Below are 13,847 nucleotides of genomic sequence, written 5' to 3'. Positions count from 1 at the left end.
CAACCAGGGGAGGGGGGGGAATTAAATAAATAAATAAATCTTAAAAAAAAAAAAAAAACAAGTAGCCATTATGGAAGGTTCATTAACTTATAAGTCATTTCATCCAGGCAATTTATGGGGAAGATACTAATCTGCAGTTTACTGATAGAGGTCAACAGCCTTACTTAAGATCACACTAGGGGAAACAGATGTAGTGGCTCAAGTGGTTAACTGCCTGCTTCCCATATACAAGGTCCCAGGCTCAATCCCTGGTGCCTCCTAAAAACAAAAAAATGAAAAAACCAACTCTCATAGGGGAGCAGATGTTGCTCAGTGGTTGAGTGCCTGCTTCCCATGTACACAATGTCCTGGATTCAATCTTCCATATCTCCTTTAAAAAAAAAAAAAATCACACTAGGATGGGAGGGTCCCAGGGGACTGACTAGATACTGGTAGGTTCCTTCCTCAGGCCCAGGTTTCTACCACTCAGGGTTTTCCAACCCTATCACACTTGTACCAAAAATCTTGCCCATCTTAGTATAAAAAGCAAGGGTCCTCAGTGGGTACACCTCTTGGGAAGTGATGACCCAAATACCACAGTATGGCCAGGCACTATCTGGAAGAAGAGTTCTCTTTTAGAAAACAATAGCATTTTTTAACGAATGCTGGCATGTGCAGTGTGATCTCTGCATGGGGTATAGGCTTTATTCCTTTATTTGATAAAAACAAAAAACCACTCCAATCCTAAAAGAGAGAAAGAAACATGTATAGTTCAGCTCAGGCACAAGGTGAAGCAGGCTAGGTTTTTTTTCCTATAATAAGAGAGGTAAAACCGTTTGGGGGAATGGCAAAAACCCAGAAAAGTACCAGTGCCAGGTGCTCCTTTCACACAATGCTTCCACGGAACACAGAGAGAAAGTACATACTGAAGCACTGCAAAAAGAATAAAGTTTTCCAAAGTCTACTTATCCGGGCTTCAGGGCAACAAATTCTCCAGCAGTCATCTGCACACACAGCTCTCACGCAGAAAAGCCTTTCACAAACTCGCGCAGGCCGGCTTGCCTGATCAGACCTCCCCAGTCTCTGCTCCCTCTCCCTCACCCCCAGCTCATGAATCTACTCTCCATAAGACCTGCTGAAGCACACGTCTCGCTGCCTGTTAGAAACCAACACTCCTAAAAAACAAGGGGCCAATGTACTTTCTATCCCTCTCTCCAACCAATCACTAAAAGTACCTCACACATTTTTTTTCCTGGGATTGGGAGCAGAACTTCTTGAAAGGCAAGGCTGCTGGCTCCCATATATTCTGTTTTTAAAAAGCCAAGTCCCTCTGACTTCCCCTGAAGGATCATATGCTGGGATTTCACATCTTTCACCAGTTCTAAAGGCGACTGAGGCCAAAATAAAGAAAGAAAACAAGAATATAACGTTCAATTTCACTGGCAAATAAATTAAGTACACACTTCCCAGTGGATCCGGAGGGAGTGCCCAGCCTCCTGTGATCAGGTACTCAGTCACCCTGGGGAGTGGCAGGCCTGCCTCTCCAAATATGCCTCTCCAAATATGCTGCAAGAGTTGGCAGAGGCCTGAAAAGGGGTCCACAAGAAGGTTAAGGTAACAGCACAATCAGAGGGCAGGCTGAGAGCAAAGCAAGCACTGGCACCATTCCTTGGAATACCCCTGAGCAGCAGGGTAGCCTGTGAGGAAATGAAGGGTTTGCTGTGCTCCTGGCCCCTCATGCCCAGTGACCACAGCAGACCAGATCCAGAGCCACAGCAGGCCTGACACCAAAGCAGAAGCCTCCCGTGGGCACGGCCCACAATGGGCCCATTCTCCCGGGAAGCCAGAGGGTAGGCCAGGACATTCCGCCACCCCCTCACGCGAAGGGAAAGGGCACAGGCAGCCAGGGGCACAAGAGGCGTGCAGAGGAAGAAAGCAGTTGTTTTCCTCTCTAGCTGCTAAAATTCAGAGAGAAACCACCTCCCCCTCAAAGTAGAAAAGATCAGAAGGAAGATCTCAAGGGCCATCTGATTTAGTTAACCAGCCTAGGAATCCCCTCTCTGCTCAGCAATGCCCACCCAGAAAGGAAAAAGCTTGGGGCTTTGGGGAGTACCTCAGACCCTGTCGTTTAGGGCTGTCACTGCAAGCAAAAGAAGCAACTTCTGCTAAGGACTTCTTCAAGGAATCCAGTCACTTTTAAACTACTTTTAAAAGTGGCAAAAGCACACCATCAGATTGGCAAAAGTGCAGTGCTCTTAAGTATATTGCTGACCCTTCTGATAAAACATTATGATCTCTTCCAAATAAGCAGAGGCAACAGTCAGTAGCACAAACCCAGAATGAGAGAAAGTAAGACAGGAATCCTACTGTCATCTACTGGTGACTTTAATGAACTCTATTTTTAGATCTTTAATAAAGAGCTTCTCTTCTGGTCTCCTCCTACCAAATCTCTCCACTCAGGTAATTCAACCTTCCCAACAAAGCTTGAAAGGCTTAAAAAAAAAAGACACTTCTTCAGTCATACTTCACGTAAGAGGTAGAGCAGAGTTCTCTACTCCTCATACTCTCCAAGATGTAGAATCCACCCCTGCACCAACAGGTATACATCTGGCCGAACTCCACCATAAAAAAATCCAGTAAGCAAGGCTCCCTGAAGTCAAGGCTGTTGCCAATGCAAGACCCAAGCAGAAGTGATGAAAGGCACATTTTATGGTAGCATTCCATAGTGAAATCAGAGCCCAGAAATGAACGGTGCCCCAGCTTCTGATTAATAGCCAAATAAAAACTATTCAGAATTCCATTATCGACTACACCATTTTTCTTGGCAAAAACTGCTAGAGAATCAACCCAGTCCTGGAGAACAACTGAGCTAATTAAGAAAGTTTATGGCAACCAAGGCAGAACAGGTTCACTTCTACCACAGAGCCTTGGAAATCAAATTAAGCAATCACATATCAACCCTGGGATGGCTGGTGAGAAATGCTCCCAGCACAGCAAAGAGGCAAAACAGAGATGACCAGAACCATTTGTAAAAATCAAAGAAGAGCAGCATCTTCCAATTCCACTACTTGTTTCAATACATATAAAGCAATTATTAGGGAAGTGGATTTGGCTCAACTGATAGATCATCCACCTACCATATGGGAGGTCCAGGGTTCAAACCCAGGGCCACCTGACCTGTGTGGTGAGCTGGCCCATACAAAGTGCTGATGTGCACAAGGAGTGCCGTGCCACGCAGGGGTGTCCCCTGCATAGGGAAGCCCCATGTGCAAGGAGCGCACTGTGCAAGAAGAGCTGCTTCATGCAAAAAAAAGCACAGCCTGCCCAGGAGTGGCGCCACACACACAGAGAGCTGATGCAGCAAAATGATGCAACAAAAAGAGACACAGATTACCTATGCCACTGAAGAATGCAGGTGGACACAGAAGAACACACAGTGAATGGACAAAGTGCGCAAACAACGGGGGGGGGAAGGGAGAGAAATTTTTTTTAAAAAGGGTTAGAAATAATTTAAAAAATAAAAATAATGAAATTATTAGAAAGCACTCTGTAAAAGGTGCTTTTTAGTTTGTAGATTTCCGTACCCCATGTAGAAAAACTCAAAACCCAGAGAAATGAGAGCAAACACCAATACAGGAACCAAGCTGGACACTGGTCATTGTTTCCCTGAATGTGATGCATCCTTCCAAGTATTTCATTACTCCTTGAGTTCCCCCAACTGGCACATCTCCCTATATGTAGGGTATCCAAGGACTGTGACTGGCTCAGGAAGAATAATCTATGGCTGCACGTGTCCCCAGTGGCATGAATACTGAAACTGGGACCTGTGTGGCTATAAAAATTGCAAATCCATGCCAACCACAGAAAAGGGACAGGGGAAAACAAACCCAGGCTTAAGAGTAAAAATCAGTACATTTGGCCATAAAAAAGAATAAAGTTCTGATGCATGCTATAACATGATGAACCTTGAAGAGTTCATGCTGAATGAAATAGGCCAAACAAAAGGACAGATACCACTTATACAAAATAAGCTGAATATGCAAATTCATAAAGTTAGAAACTAGAATACAAGTTACCAGGGGCCTGGTGGGGGAGAAGAATGAGGAGATAGTGTTGAATTGGTATGGAGTTTCTGTTTGAGGTGAAAGAAAAGTTTTGGCAATGATGGTGATGGAGACAGAACTTTGTCAATGTAAATGGCATCACTGAACTGTATATTTGAAAACAGATAAAAAAGAAAATTTTAGGTTGTGTATAAGTTACTCAAAAAAAAAAAAACACCATAAAATCATACAACACAAAAAGTAAACCCTAATGTAAACAGGGGCTAAAGTTTTTAGCATTGGAGCAGGTGTAGCTCAATGGTTGAGCACCTGCTTCGCATATGAGGTCCTGGGTTCGACCTCTGGTACCTCCTAAAATAAATAAAGTTAATAGCATAGTTACAATAATACTGATTCATCAATTGTAACAAAGGTATCACACTAATGCAAAATATTAATAACAGGGAGAAGTGTGTGTGTGAGAGTGGGGTATATGGGAACACTATCCTTAGTGCATGACTTCTCTGTAAACTTACAAGTGCTCTAATACAAATAAATAAATAAAAATCAATAATACAAACCTAACTTACTTGGCATCATAAATGTGCTTCTGCAAAACTCTACGTCAAATCTCACTTTTTATTTTGTCAAAAGATTTATACTTAATATTATGGTGATAAGAAAAAGATTCTAAACAAACTTCACACACAAAGATGTTAATTGCAATATTACCTATTATAACCAAAATAAAAAATAACCATCTAAGAACTGGGGACAGGTTAACCATTAGAAATGTTCTATTTATAGAACAATGCTCATGCTCTAATGCGAGGAGAAAATAATAAAAATTAAATCGATCAGTGGTTGAACACCTGCTTTGCACATGAGGACCTGGGTTGAATCCCCAGTACCTCCTAAAAAAAAAAAAAATTAAATCTAGCCAGACTTTAAAAAGATTTGCAAAAATGTAAAACAATGCCACTCAGTAAATATTCCTTTGTTTTGGAAAGCATAGCTGTTTTTCATAAAAATATGTTATTTATGGTAAAATGTAAGGCAATTATTTTAACAAATTAACAAATAAATATTTTTAAAATGTCAAAAAAAAAGTTAAATCTATACTGTAACCTAAACTTGGTAAAAATGCTACCCAAGGGCCATCTCTGGAAGAAACACACAAAACAAGATAAAAACTACCTCTAGGAAGTGGGACGGGAGAGGCTGAGAGGTGGAAGGAAGATCTCTTTCTGCTGTATAATCCTTTTCAACTTTTTGAATTTGTATCATTCATTTGTATTTCCTATTCAAAGAAAGAATAAAATTGGGAGTCAAGGGATTTTTTTCCTTTCCTTTCCACTTTTATCTTCCACATTTCTTATTTTAAATATATATATTATTTAATATAGTCTTTTCTTCATTGCAAGTATTTTAAAATTCTGCAGTTAATCCTTTTGCTAAGTATGTAATTATCCCTCATTTTTCTTTTGAAGCAACGTCTCTGTTCAGGCACCTTTGCGTCACCTTCTAGTACTAGACTGCCTTGCCTTGTCTTCCTGGAGAGCAGGGCCCTGTGGGAAAAGGACTCAGTACTGGTGAACACCCACACCCAAAACAGAATTAAGCCACAATGACCAACTCTAAAGGAAGTGGAGAACGCCACTCAGTCTCCTGTCCACACTACCAATTAGTCACCCTTCTTTGCGAACGGTCACTGTCAAGAAAACAAAATGTTTTCTGTACAGAAAACCTGACAGTCAGACCAGGACCAAAAATTTAAAGTTAATTCCAGTGTCTATATTTTAGACAGTATTATTTTTAAAAAACAATTAGCCCAAGAAGGTGTAAACGAGAGGCAAATCCTCAACACTATTAAATGCAACCAGTGATGTTCAAAATAAATCCATTAAGTTCCAAAAGTTTAAAAAACAACTAGCCCAAGAAAGTGTAAATGAGAAGCAAATCCTCAACACTATTAAATGCAACCAGTGATGTTCAAAATAAAGCCATTAAGTTCCAAAATTGTTTTGTGTTTTTTTTTATTTAGCTGATTGTTCTCACTTGAACTCAGCTTCTAAAATATAAATTAAGTCAACATACTACAAGAGTTTCATTCGGATTTACATCACTCAAATACAGCACAGTTTCACTAACTCAGACACCCGCAGTTTATGATCTTGTACCATTGTGTCCCATCCATCTTTCCACCCTGCATCCAGAGCAAGACTGAGAAAATGCTTAGCTATCAAACCTAAGGAACAGGAAAATAGGAAACCCTATTCATTAAGGCTAAATTAAGCCCTCTGGCTGGTATAATTTTGTAAACTGCTCTGAAACCCTATTTATAGAAATTGCTATCTGAGCAGTATTACTAATAATCAGGAAAAAAGGGAACAATCAAAAGGCAAAGCAGGTTAAGCAACTGCTTTAATAATCAAAGACACGCCCCTCCCAATTAGAAGCAGAGTGGCCATCACCAACCCCAAATCCTCAAGACTGGGGAATGAACAATGGACTAAAGTAGACTTATTCTACTATAGACATTAGTCTAGCAATGGAAGAACTCTTATCATTGATGTAAAAGCAGTGGCCACCAGAGGTTCTGAGGGATGGGAGAGGAAAGAAATGGTGTAATATGGGGAACACTGGATTTGTCCTGCATGACGTTGCAGTGACAGGTACAGGCCATTGTATGTTTTGTCATAAATTACAAAATTGTGCAGGTCAGAATATAAACTATAATGTAAATTACAGTCCATGGTTAGTAGCAATGCTTCAATATGTGTTCATCAATTGTAACAAATGTACCACACTAATGAGGGATGTTGTTAATGTGGGAAAGTATGGGAGGGGGAGGGAGGGGGGCATATGGGAATCCCTTATATTTTTTATGTAACATTTATGTAATCTAAAGCTTCTTTAAAAATTAAAAATTTTTTTTAAAAATTCAAGTGACTGTCAGAAGATCAACTGGACCCAAATAATTCACTCAAAATTTCACTAAAATAAACTACTGGCATACTTAAAAAAAAAAAAAAACTGCCTTCGCTATATCCCTTTAGAAAAAAAAAAATCAAAGGCATGGATATACAAAGAATTCCTGAAATTTTGGTCCTGAAAGGGCCAAATCAATCACTGGTATATTCAAAACCATCATCACCTCACTCCAAGAGAAGTATCTCAATGCCTGGAGTGGCTGCCAACATCAGAGAAGCAGAAATATGAAGGCTTAAGCAGTAGCAACACAATAACACTGGCAGAGGCACAGAAACACACTCTGACATTGACTGGGGAGGAAACCCACTCCAGGCAAGAAGGGGAAACTCCTTAACCAACAGAAAGAACAACAAAGAACACACTACCTGCATTTATTCCCATTTTCCCTTGAGGCTCAATTCTCACTCTCTAGTCCTCATCTGGGTGCCCTTCTCTGTACATACCAGCATTCCTTACTTTCTGATACTGTGGAAGCCTCCAACCTCCAAGAAGTCACACTCTGCAGTGGCTCAAGTCTTAACAATGCACAAGAGAACACAATATTGAATCAAACCTCCTGGACTTGATAAATTCATTTAGGTGGATATAAGTGAATATCTTTGTACTTAGAAAATGTGCATGGAAGTACTAAGTGTTCAAGGAGCGAGATATATACAACTATGCCTAAGTGTTCAGAAAATGAACCGACAGACTGATGGACTGATATATGGATAGACAGATTAATAGATTGATGGGTAAATACAGCAACTTGTGGCAAAATGTTAAAATTAATGGATGTGGGTGTTTGGGAGAATGGGGTATGTTGGAGTTCTCTGCATGGGATCTGTAGTAATTCTGGAACTGTCCTATAAGTTTGAAAGCATTTCAAAATAAGTTTAAAATATTTAAAAATAATAAAGGGTTCTCATTTGCTTTAGCAGTGGTATATCTAGAGCACGCACACAGGAAGCCCTCAACTGTGGCTGCCATGGTCCATCACATCACCAACCTAGGAAGCCTGAAAGGCTGTAATGACTGTGAGGGAAAGGATAGAACATGCGGTCATCTGCCTCAACAAGGCACTTTTATACTCTTTCAGAAGCCTGCCCTGACCTACAGGTGAGAGAGAAGGTTTTTAACTATCAAATGCCAGCCTCTCCTTTTCTAAGTAACAATGCCAGCCTATTAGATAAAATAGCCTCAGGGTCCCTCCAAACCCTGCCAGGCCCAATGTTTTAACAGGCACTAGCAAAAGAGGGCGACCAAGGCCATCAGAAGTGGTTCAAATTCGTCAAGGTTGGTCTTCCAGCCCACACATTCCTAAATGCAGGCTCCTCCTCTGTCACAGGATAGCAGCCCACTGCCAGGGATTCATTCTCTCATTCTCTCTCTCTCTCTCACACACACACATACACACGCACACACCAATCCCTACATGGCCATTAGCAATATCTTTCTAAACTAGTTGGATTGTGACACTCCACTAAATAAAAATCTTCCCAGGGAACAGGTGTAGCTCAGTAGTTGAGCACCTGCTTCCCATGTACTAAGTCCCAAGTTCAATCCCCCATACCTCCTGAAAAACAACAAAAACCTTCCCAAGTATCCACACCTTAGGTATAAATTTCAAATTCCGGAGTGAACTAGCAAGGCCCCAGGCGTCCACCTGACAAGCTGGAGGACTCACTGGTGCTATTTTAGGCACTCGTGTACATATGGTCCCCAGTGTCCAGACCTCCCTACACCCCAGCTAATTCCCGCTGGCCCTTCAAGTTATGGCTCACCACTCCCCTATCCTGCATACACTCAGTGGGCAGACACTATCAACCATGGATTCCCAATTTCTGCTGCTTAAGGAAAGAAATGAGCTCCTTAAGGAAAGAACCAGCCTCTCTGGCAGTCCCCAGGACTACCACAGAATCTGGAATATAGTAAAGCCAAGTGTTTGTTGAATGAATGCATTTTGCCAAATCAATTTTTCAGAATAGTGAGGACTTGCTGTACCTCTTTCAAGAGGGACCTAGCAACACAAGCTTTCATGTTCTAACCAGATGTTTGTTGCCTATATAGTACTGCTTACTCCTACCTTTACACAGTATCCCACAGGCCTGGAATAGACTCCCACGACATGTCCAGCTCCCTCCTCAAATCTGATTTCTCTGAATCAGTTCCTTTAAGCATGCAGGACACCATCCTCTTCCCCGGCTCCAAGGCAAGTTTACTTCAACTTCTACAGATTCAAACTATGGATTTTTATGCCTCCAGGTGTTACGGTCAAATTATTTTTTAGAACAGGAACATTCCAAAATTATCATAATGTCTCTGGACACTAAGCATAGAATAACCTGATAAAACTACAATATCCCATCTACACTAGACTTTCCAAAATACCTGCAGGTTCATCCAACTTTTTATCTGGACTTCTGTCCTATAAACACCACACACTGCCTGAGCGGAGTTTGGGTTCCATGCCAGGAATCACGTCTACTTGCTTATTTAGGGAAACAGCAGGCTGAGCTCTTAAGTTAGAACTCTAGGCTATAAATGTGCTACCCCATGCTCTAGCCCCTACGAAGAAAAAAACTTCATCTTCACTATTAAAACTAATATTGAAGTAACTCAGTTTCAAATCTAAGAGCTCCTGCCTCTCAAGTTACTGAGAATAAAAGATGCATGTTAAATCTCCAGTTGAGATTGTAAGAAGTTAACTTGGAATTTATGGCAAAAGGGATTCTGAGCCGAGGAAGCATTTCCTCTGAAGACATCCTCCAAATATACCTGCGGGTGGAGCCTGATCTTCCAAATACCAAGTGAAAAGGTGAAAAGGTGGTAGGTTTCCGCAGCCGCGCAAAGGGGAAGTGGGGGGAACACAAGGGTCTGAGCGGCTCAGGACCTGGAGCCGAGGACGGCGCCCTCCCCGCCACTAGCTGGGGATCGGCGCCTCGTTCTCCGGCTGTGGCCAAGCTTGGCTGCAACCCGCGCCGGGAGCCCGGGAGACGGCTCACAGGCCGCACACGCCCGCGGCCGACGCGCAGGCCTCGCGTTAAGAGGAGAGCGGGCCAGGCTGAGGCCTGGACCACCGCCGCGGCGCGCTACCCGGCGCAGGCCACCCGGTGCCGCGAACCACCGCCTGCGGGGCCGAGAGTAGGGGCGGCTCTGTCCCGGCCGCGCCGCCGCCTCACCCGCAAGGACGTCCGCGGCCGTGTCCCCGCCCAGAGAGCAGCAGCAGGTGTTCCGTGGGAGGCCCGGCCAGCAGCGGGGACGGGGCCCGGGCGTCCAGGCCGGCGGCAGGGGGCGGGCGGCGCACTCACCGAGCGCCGGCGCGCGGGCCGCGGCAGGTGCCCACTCCTCCCGGCCGCAGGAGGCCGCCGCTGCCGCTGCTCCCCGGGGACTCGGCGCGAAGCCGCCGCCGCCGCCGCCGCCAAGCCCGAGGAGCGCGAGCACCGCGCCGCAGCCTCCGCGCGAGCACGTCCCCAGCGGTGAGAGGGCGCCGAGCGCGGGGGCGGGGCGCGCGGCCGGAGCCTAGCAACCGTCTGACACGCGAGGTCCTCAGCCAATCCCGCGGCGAGCTCCGCGCGCCGCCGACCCGCCGTCCGCCCGCCGCCCGCTTCGGCCAGCGTTGGCCGCCCCGCAGCGCGCCGCAGCCGCGCGCAGGCCCCGCCCCCTCGCGCGCCGCGCCGCTCATTGGTCCGCCACGCCCCCGCCGGGGCAGACCCGCCCCGCCCTGGCAGACCCGCCCCGCGGCTGGCCCGGTCGGCCTCCGGGACCCGCCCCGGTCGCCCGGAGGGCGCGGGACCCGGTTGGGGGGAGGGGCACGTCTCCCAGCCCCAGCCCTTGGGGAACCTGAGGCGCGCCCGGCCCGTCGGCGGCCAAGGGGCTGTCAGGCCTGAAACCGGCCCTGCCACGACTGGCAGTCGGCTGCCCTCGGCCGCCCCGTTGCCCTCGAACGCAAATCAAGAGGCGTTTCTAAGCCGTGAAAACTATCAGGGCGCGTCGTCTGAATCGCAGAGGTTAATGGGCCTGCTACGCGACCCTTACATGGATGGGGAAACTGAGGCCAAGGCTGGAAGGACAAGATGTCTGTCGGGCAGACTCCCGGGAAGCGCCTCGGCCTAACCTCGGTCCCTTCCCCCTGCCCGGGACGCCGGAATTCGATGACTCCTCGGACGCTCAAAATAGCTCTGACCCGCTGGCGCCGGTCACTCCTCGCTCCCTGTGGTCCGCATTCTTCCGAAGGGTGGGGAAGTAAGGGACCGGGGTGACAGCTAGGGTCGATCCTCCCCCAAGAGGAGGGTCCTCCCCAGGGCTTACCTGAGGCACCCACCCCAGAGGCCCCGGACCCGCCGGTTACTGGACCTGGCCGGGGGTAGGACCGGTGGAGTACTTCGTGCCGCTCCCACTCGCAGGCCCCGCCCAGGATGGGCCCATTTTCTCCCGGGCCTGCCGCCAGGCTGGAATCCGGCCTGTACTCTTGTCCCCAGCACATTCTGAACACAGAACTGGCTGTGGGGGGTGTCTGCCGTAAAACCCAGACAGCTCTGGGGGGGCTCCCCTGCTTTCTCCCAGTTCTCAGGAGTGCCTGGGAGAGGCACATTTCTGAGAAAGCAGAAAGGAATACCCCACCTCCTGAGCACACACCTGTTTGCCATTCTTTGACCTTAAGTGTGTGTAGGCTCCAAACCTCACAGAAACAAGAAAAGGAAGAAACTAAAAACCAGGAAAAGTCCTCCAAATCTTCCCTTTAGAAGTGAAAACTAAAAAATACATGACCTCTCGAATCCAGCTCTGAAAGTCTGCTACTTTGAAAAGGTTAAAATTGCACAAAGTTATCTGGGTTTCTGGATAAATTATATTCTCATTCACTCCTTGAGCTTCCTAGGTACCCTGAACCCACCACACATATCAGTCATTGCTTTGCAGCCCTAGGTTCTGCTCGTTATTTTAAGTGCCTGCCTGTGTGTGTGTATACATGTATGTCTCAGAAGGAGAAAATGCAGTGGGCACAGGTCTCATTTGGAACCTCCCAGGTGCTTCTACCAGAAGATGGTCTGCCAACTGCTCTTCAGACTTCACTGGCCAGCCATGTATGCCAGAGACGTGTTCTCCCCTTCTTTTTGATATTGGTCTTGCTGACCTCCAGCACCCCAGGGTCCCATGCCCAAGCCTCCCCAGAACTCAGTAGAGATCAGGGATGGAACAGTCCCTTCTGGTGCTGGGAGCAGGGAGCAGCATTTGCCTGAAGCCCTTATAGCTAAATCCTTTCCAATCCCTATCTCCTGAGGTCTGGGGCTAAGTTGGAGGAGCTGAGGCCCCAGGCCAGCCCTGATGTTTGACCCCAGCCCTCCAACCTTGGCACATCCCACCTGTGTTCCTCCCCCCAGGTCGGCACAGCCTTGAGCTCTGGACTTCATTCCTGGCTTTCTTCATTTTTGTCTACCCCAGGCTTAAAGGCAGAAGGTCTGGCTGGCTAGAGCTGGAGCAGTCTTCCTAGGGCCCAAGCAGCCCCCCCCCCACCCCAGAGCACCTACTGAAGGAGGGAGGTAGGCAGCTAGCTGTAGATTTATGGACACCTAGGTTGGGTAGGGACTGTAAGGTCAATGCCTTGTTACTCCCTTTAGTCCTAAGAGTCAGTTGTACCCCTCCCTGAGTGCTGCACAGCCCATCCTGGGGCTCAGCCCATGTACCTGGTCCCCAGTCACTCATTCTTGGGGACTTTTCTGGAACCCCAGTAGGGCCTACACCACCCCAGACAGGCTTGGTGCTCACAGCCAATTGGAGGACAGGGTTCCAAGGAGCAGCTGTTCAAAGGACCCATGTGCTGTGGGCCGGGGAAGGATTGATCAGGAGGCTGAGAAGCCCTCAGTCCTCCTAGCCCTCCTACCCCCAATGCTTCCCCCACTCAGCCCTGCAGCCTGAGGCTCAAGCAAGATTATATCATTAAGCTTTGTCTCCCCCACTGGAGTGTGAGCCCAGGAGGCCAGGGGCCAGTCTGCTTGGCATTACAACCAGCACCTAACAGTCTGCACCTAACAGGCGCTCAATTCCTGTTTAAGATGAAAAGAATCAGGAAGCTGCCTAGCTCACCTCCCAGCTCCCAGTTGGCAGTCACCGCCAAGGTTTGAGCCCTGGGCAAGGCCAAGGCAAATAGCCCACTGTTTGCTTAGGACTGAAATGATATAAGCTATATCTTTACTTAAGTCATTGGTTCTACCTCAGAACAAATCTCGTGGACACCTACATAGACCAAACTTACCTCTGGTCCTAGGAGTCCAGGGTTCCTTCCATTGGTATGTCCCTAAGGAACCAAAGGCCAAATGCCAATGTCCAGCTTCAGACTCTTGGCAGGGGTGGGGTGGAACTCTGGCTGCTGATCCTCCCCTGAGGCCCGATGGAGAAGGGCAGGGGCCAGTGGAGGCAGAGGGTGGAGGCTCTGACCCAAATGCCAGGGCTCCAGGCCTGCCTGGGGCAGGGCCAGCCAAGACAGAGCGAGGGAGGGGTCCCTTTTGTCTGAATTTAACAGAAGTCAGATTGTCTGGCCTGCTCACAGGAAAAAAAAAAAAAGGGCTGATCAGTTCATCCGGGAGAAAGTGCCAGTAGGCATGTTTGTGGATCACCACCAGCCTTCCCAGAAGCCAGTTCCTTCCCTTGCACTCTGGAAGCTCCACTAGACCCCCCTCATACCTGCCTTGGGCTGGCTGTGGACCTTCCTCACCTGATCCTCTGGGGATCGGAACCCCACAGCAAAGGCGAGTGCTAGTTAACGGAATAAAAGACACCTCTCTCCAGGGGTGGACATACGTGTTCACTGCTGTCTCCCTCAGCCACATCCCACTCCCTGCCAGCTCTGGGATA

At 47.2% G+C, this 13,847-nt stretch overlaps 1 protein-coding gene across 8 annotated transcripts in view; it reads right to left on the bottom strand.

Annotated features, from left to right (window-relative positions):
- The window catches only part of DAG1 (dystroglycan 1), an 87,308-nt gene that overhangs the window by 66,266 nt on the left and 7,195 nt on the right, over positions 1-13,847 (bottom strand). The window contains exons 1-2 of one of the 8 annotated variants that reach the window (XM_071212065.1): positions 11,307-11,358; positions 5,220-5,322 (exon numbers count right to left, since the gene is read on the bottom strand). The exons of 1 other annotated variant lie outside the window; for it this stretch is intronic. The gene's annotated coding sequence lies outside the window, so the exon portion shown is untranslated. Of the gene's footprint in view, positions 1-5,219; positions 5,323-10,177; positions 10,646-11,306; positions 11,392-13,248; positions 13,532-13,707; positions 13,836-13,847 lie in introns of those variants that run through there. 6 more of the 8 variants (XM_058288498.1, XM_058288497.1, XM_004451878.5 and 3 more) reach the window with 6 other exon arrangements.

This window comes from Dasypus novemcinctus, chromosome 26, assembly GCF_030445035.2.
Source record: "Dasypus novemcinctus isolate mDasNov1 chromosome 26, mDasNov1.1.hap2, whole genome shotgun sequence".
Classification (NCBI taxonomy): domain Eukaryota; kingdom Metazoa; phylum Chordata; class Mammalia; order Cingulata; family Dasypodidae; genus Dasypus; species Dasypus novemcinctus.
The sequence above is the reverse complement of the archived record's forward strand: the minus strand, read 5'-3'. Positions and strand labels throughout refer to the sequence as shown.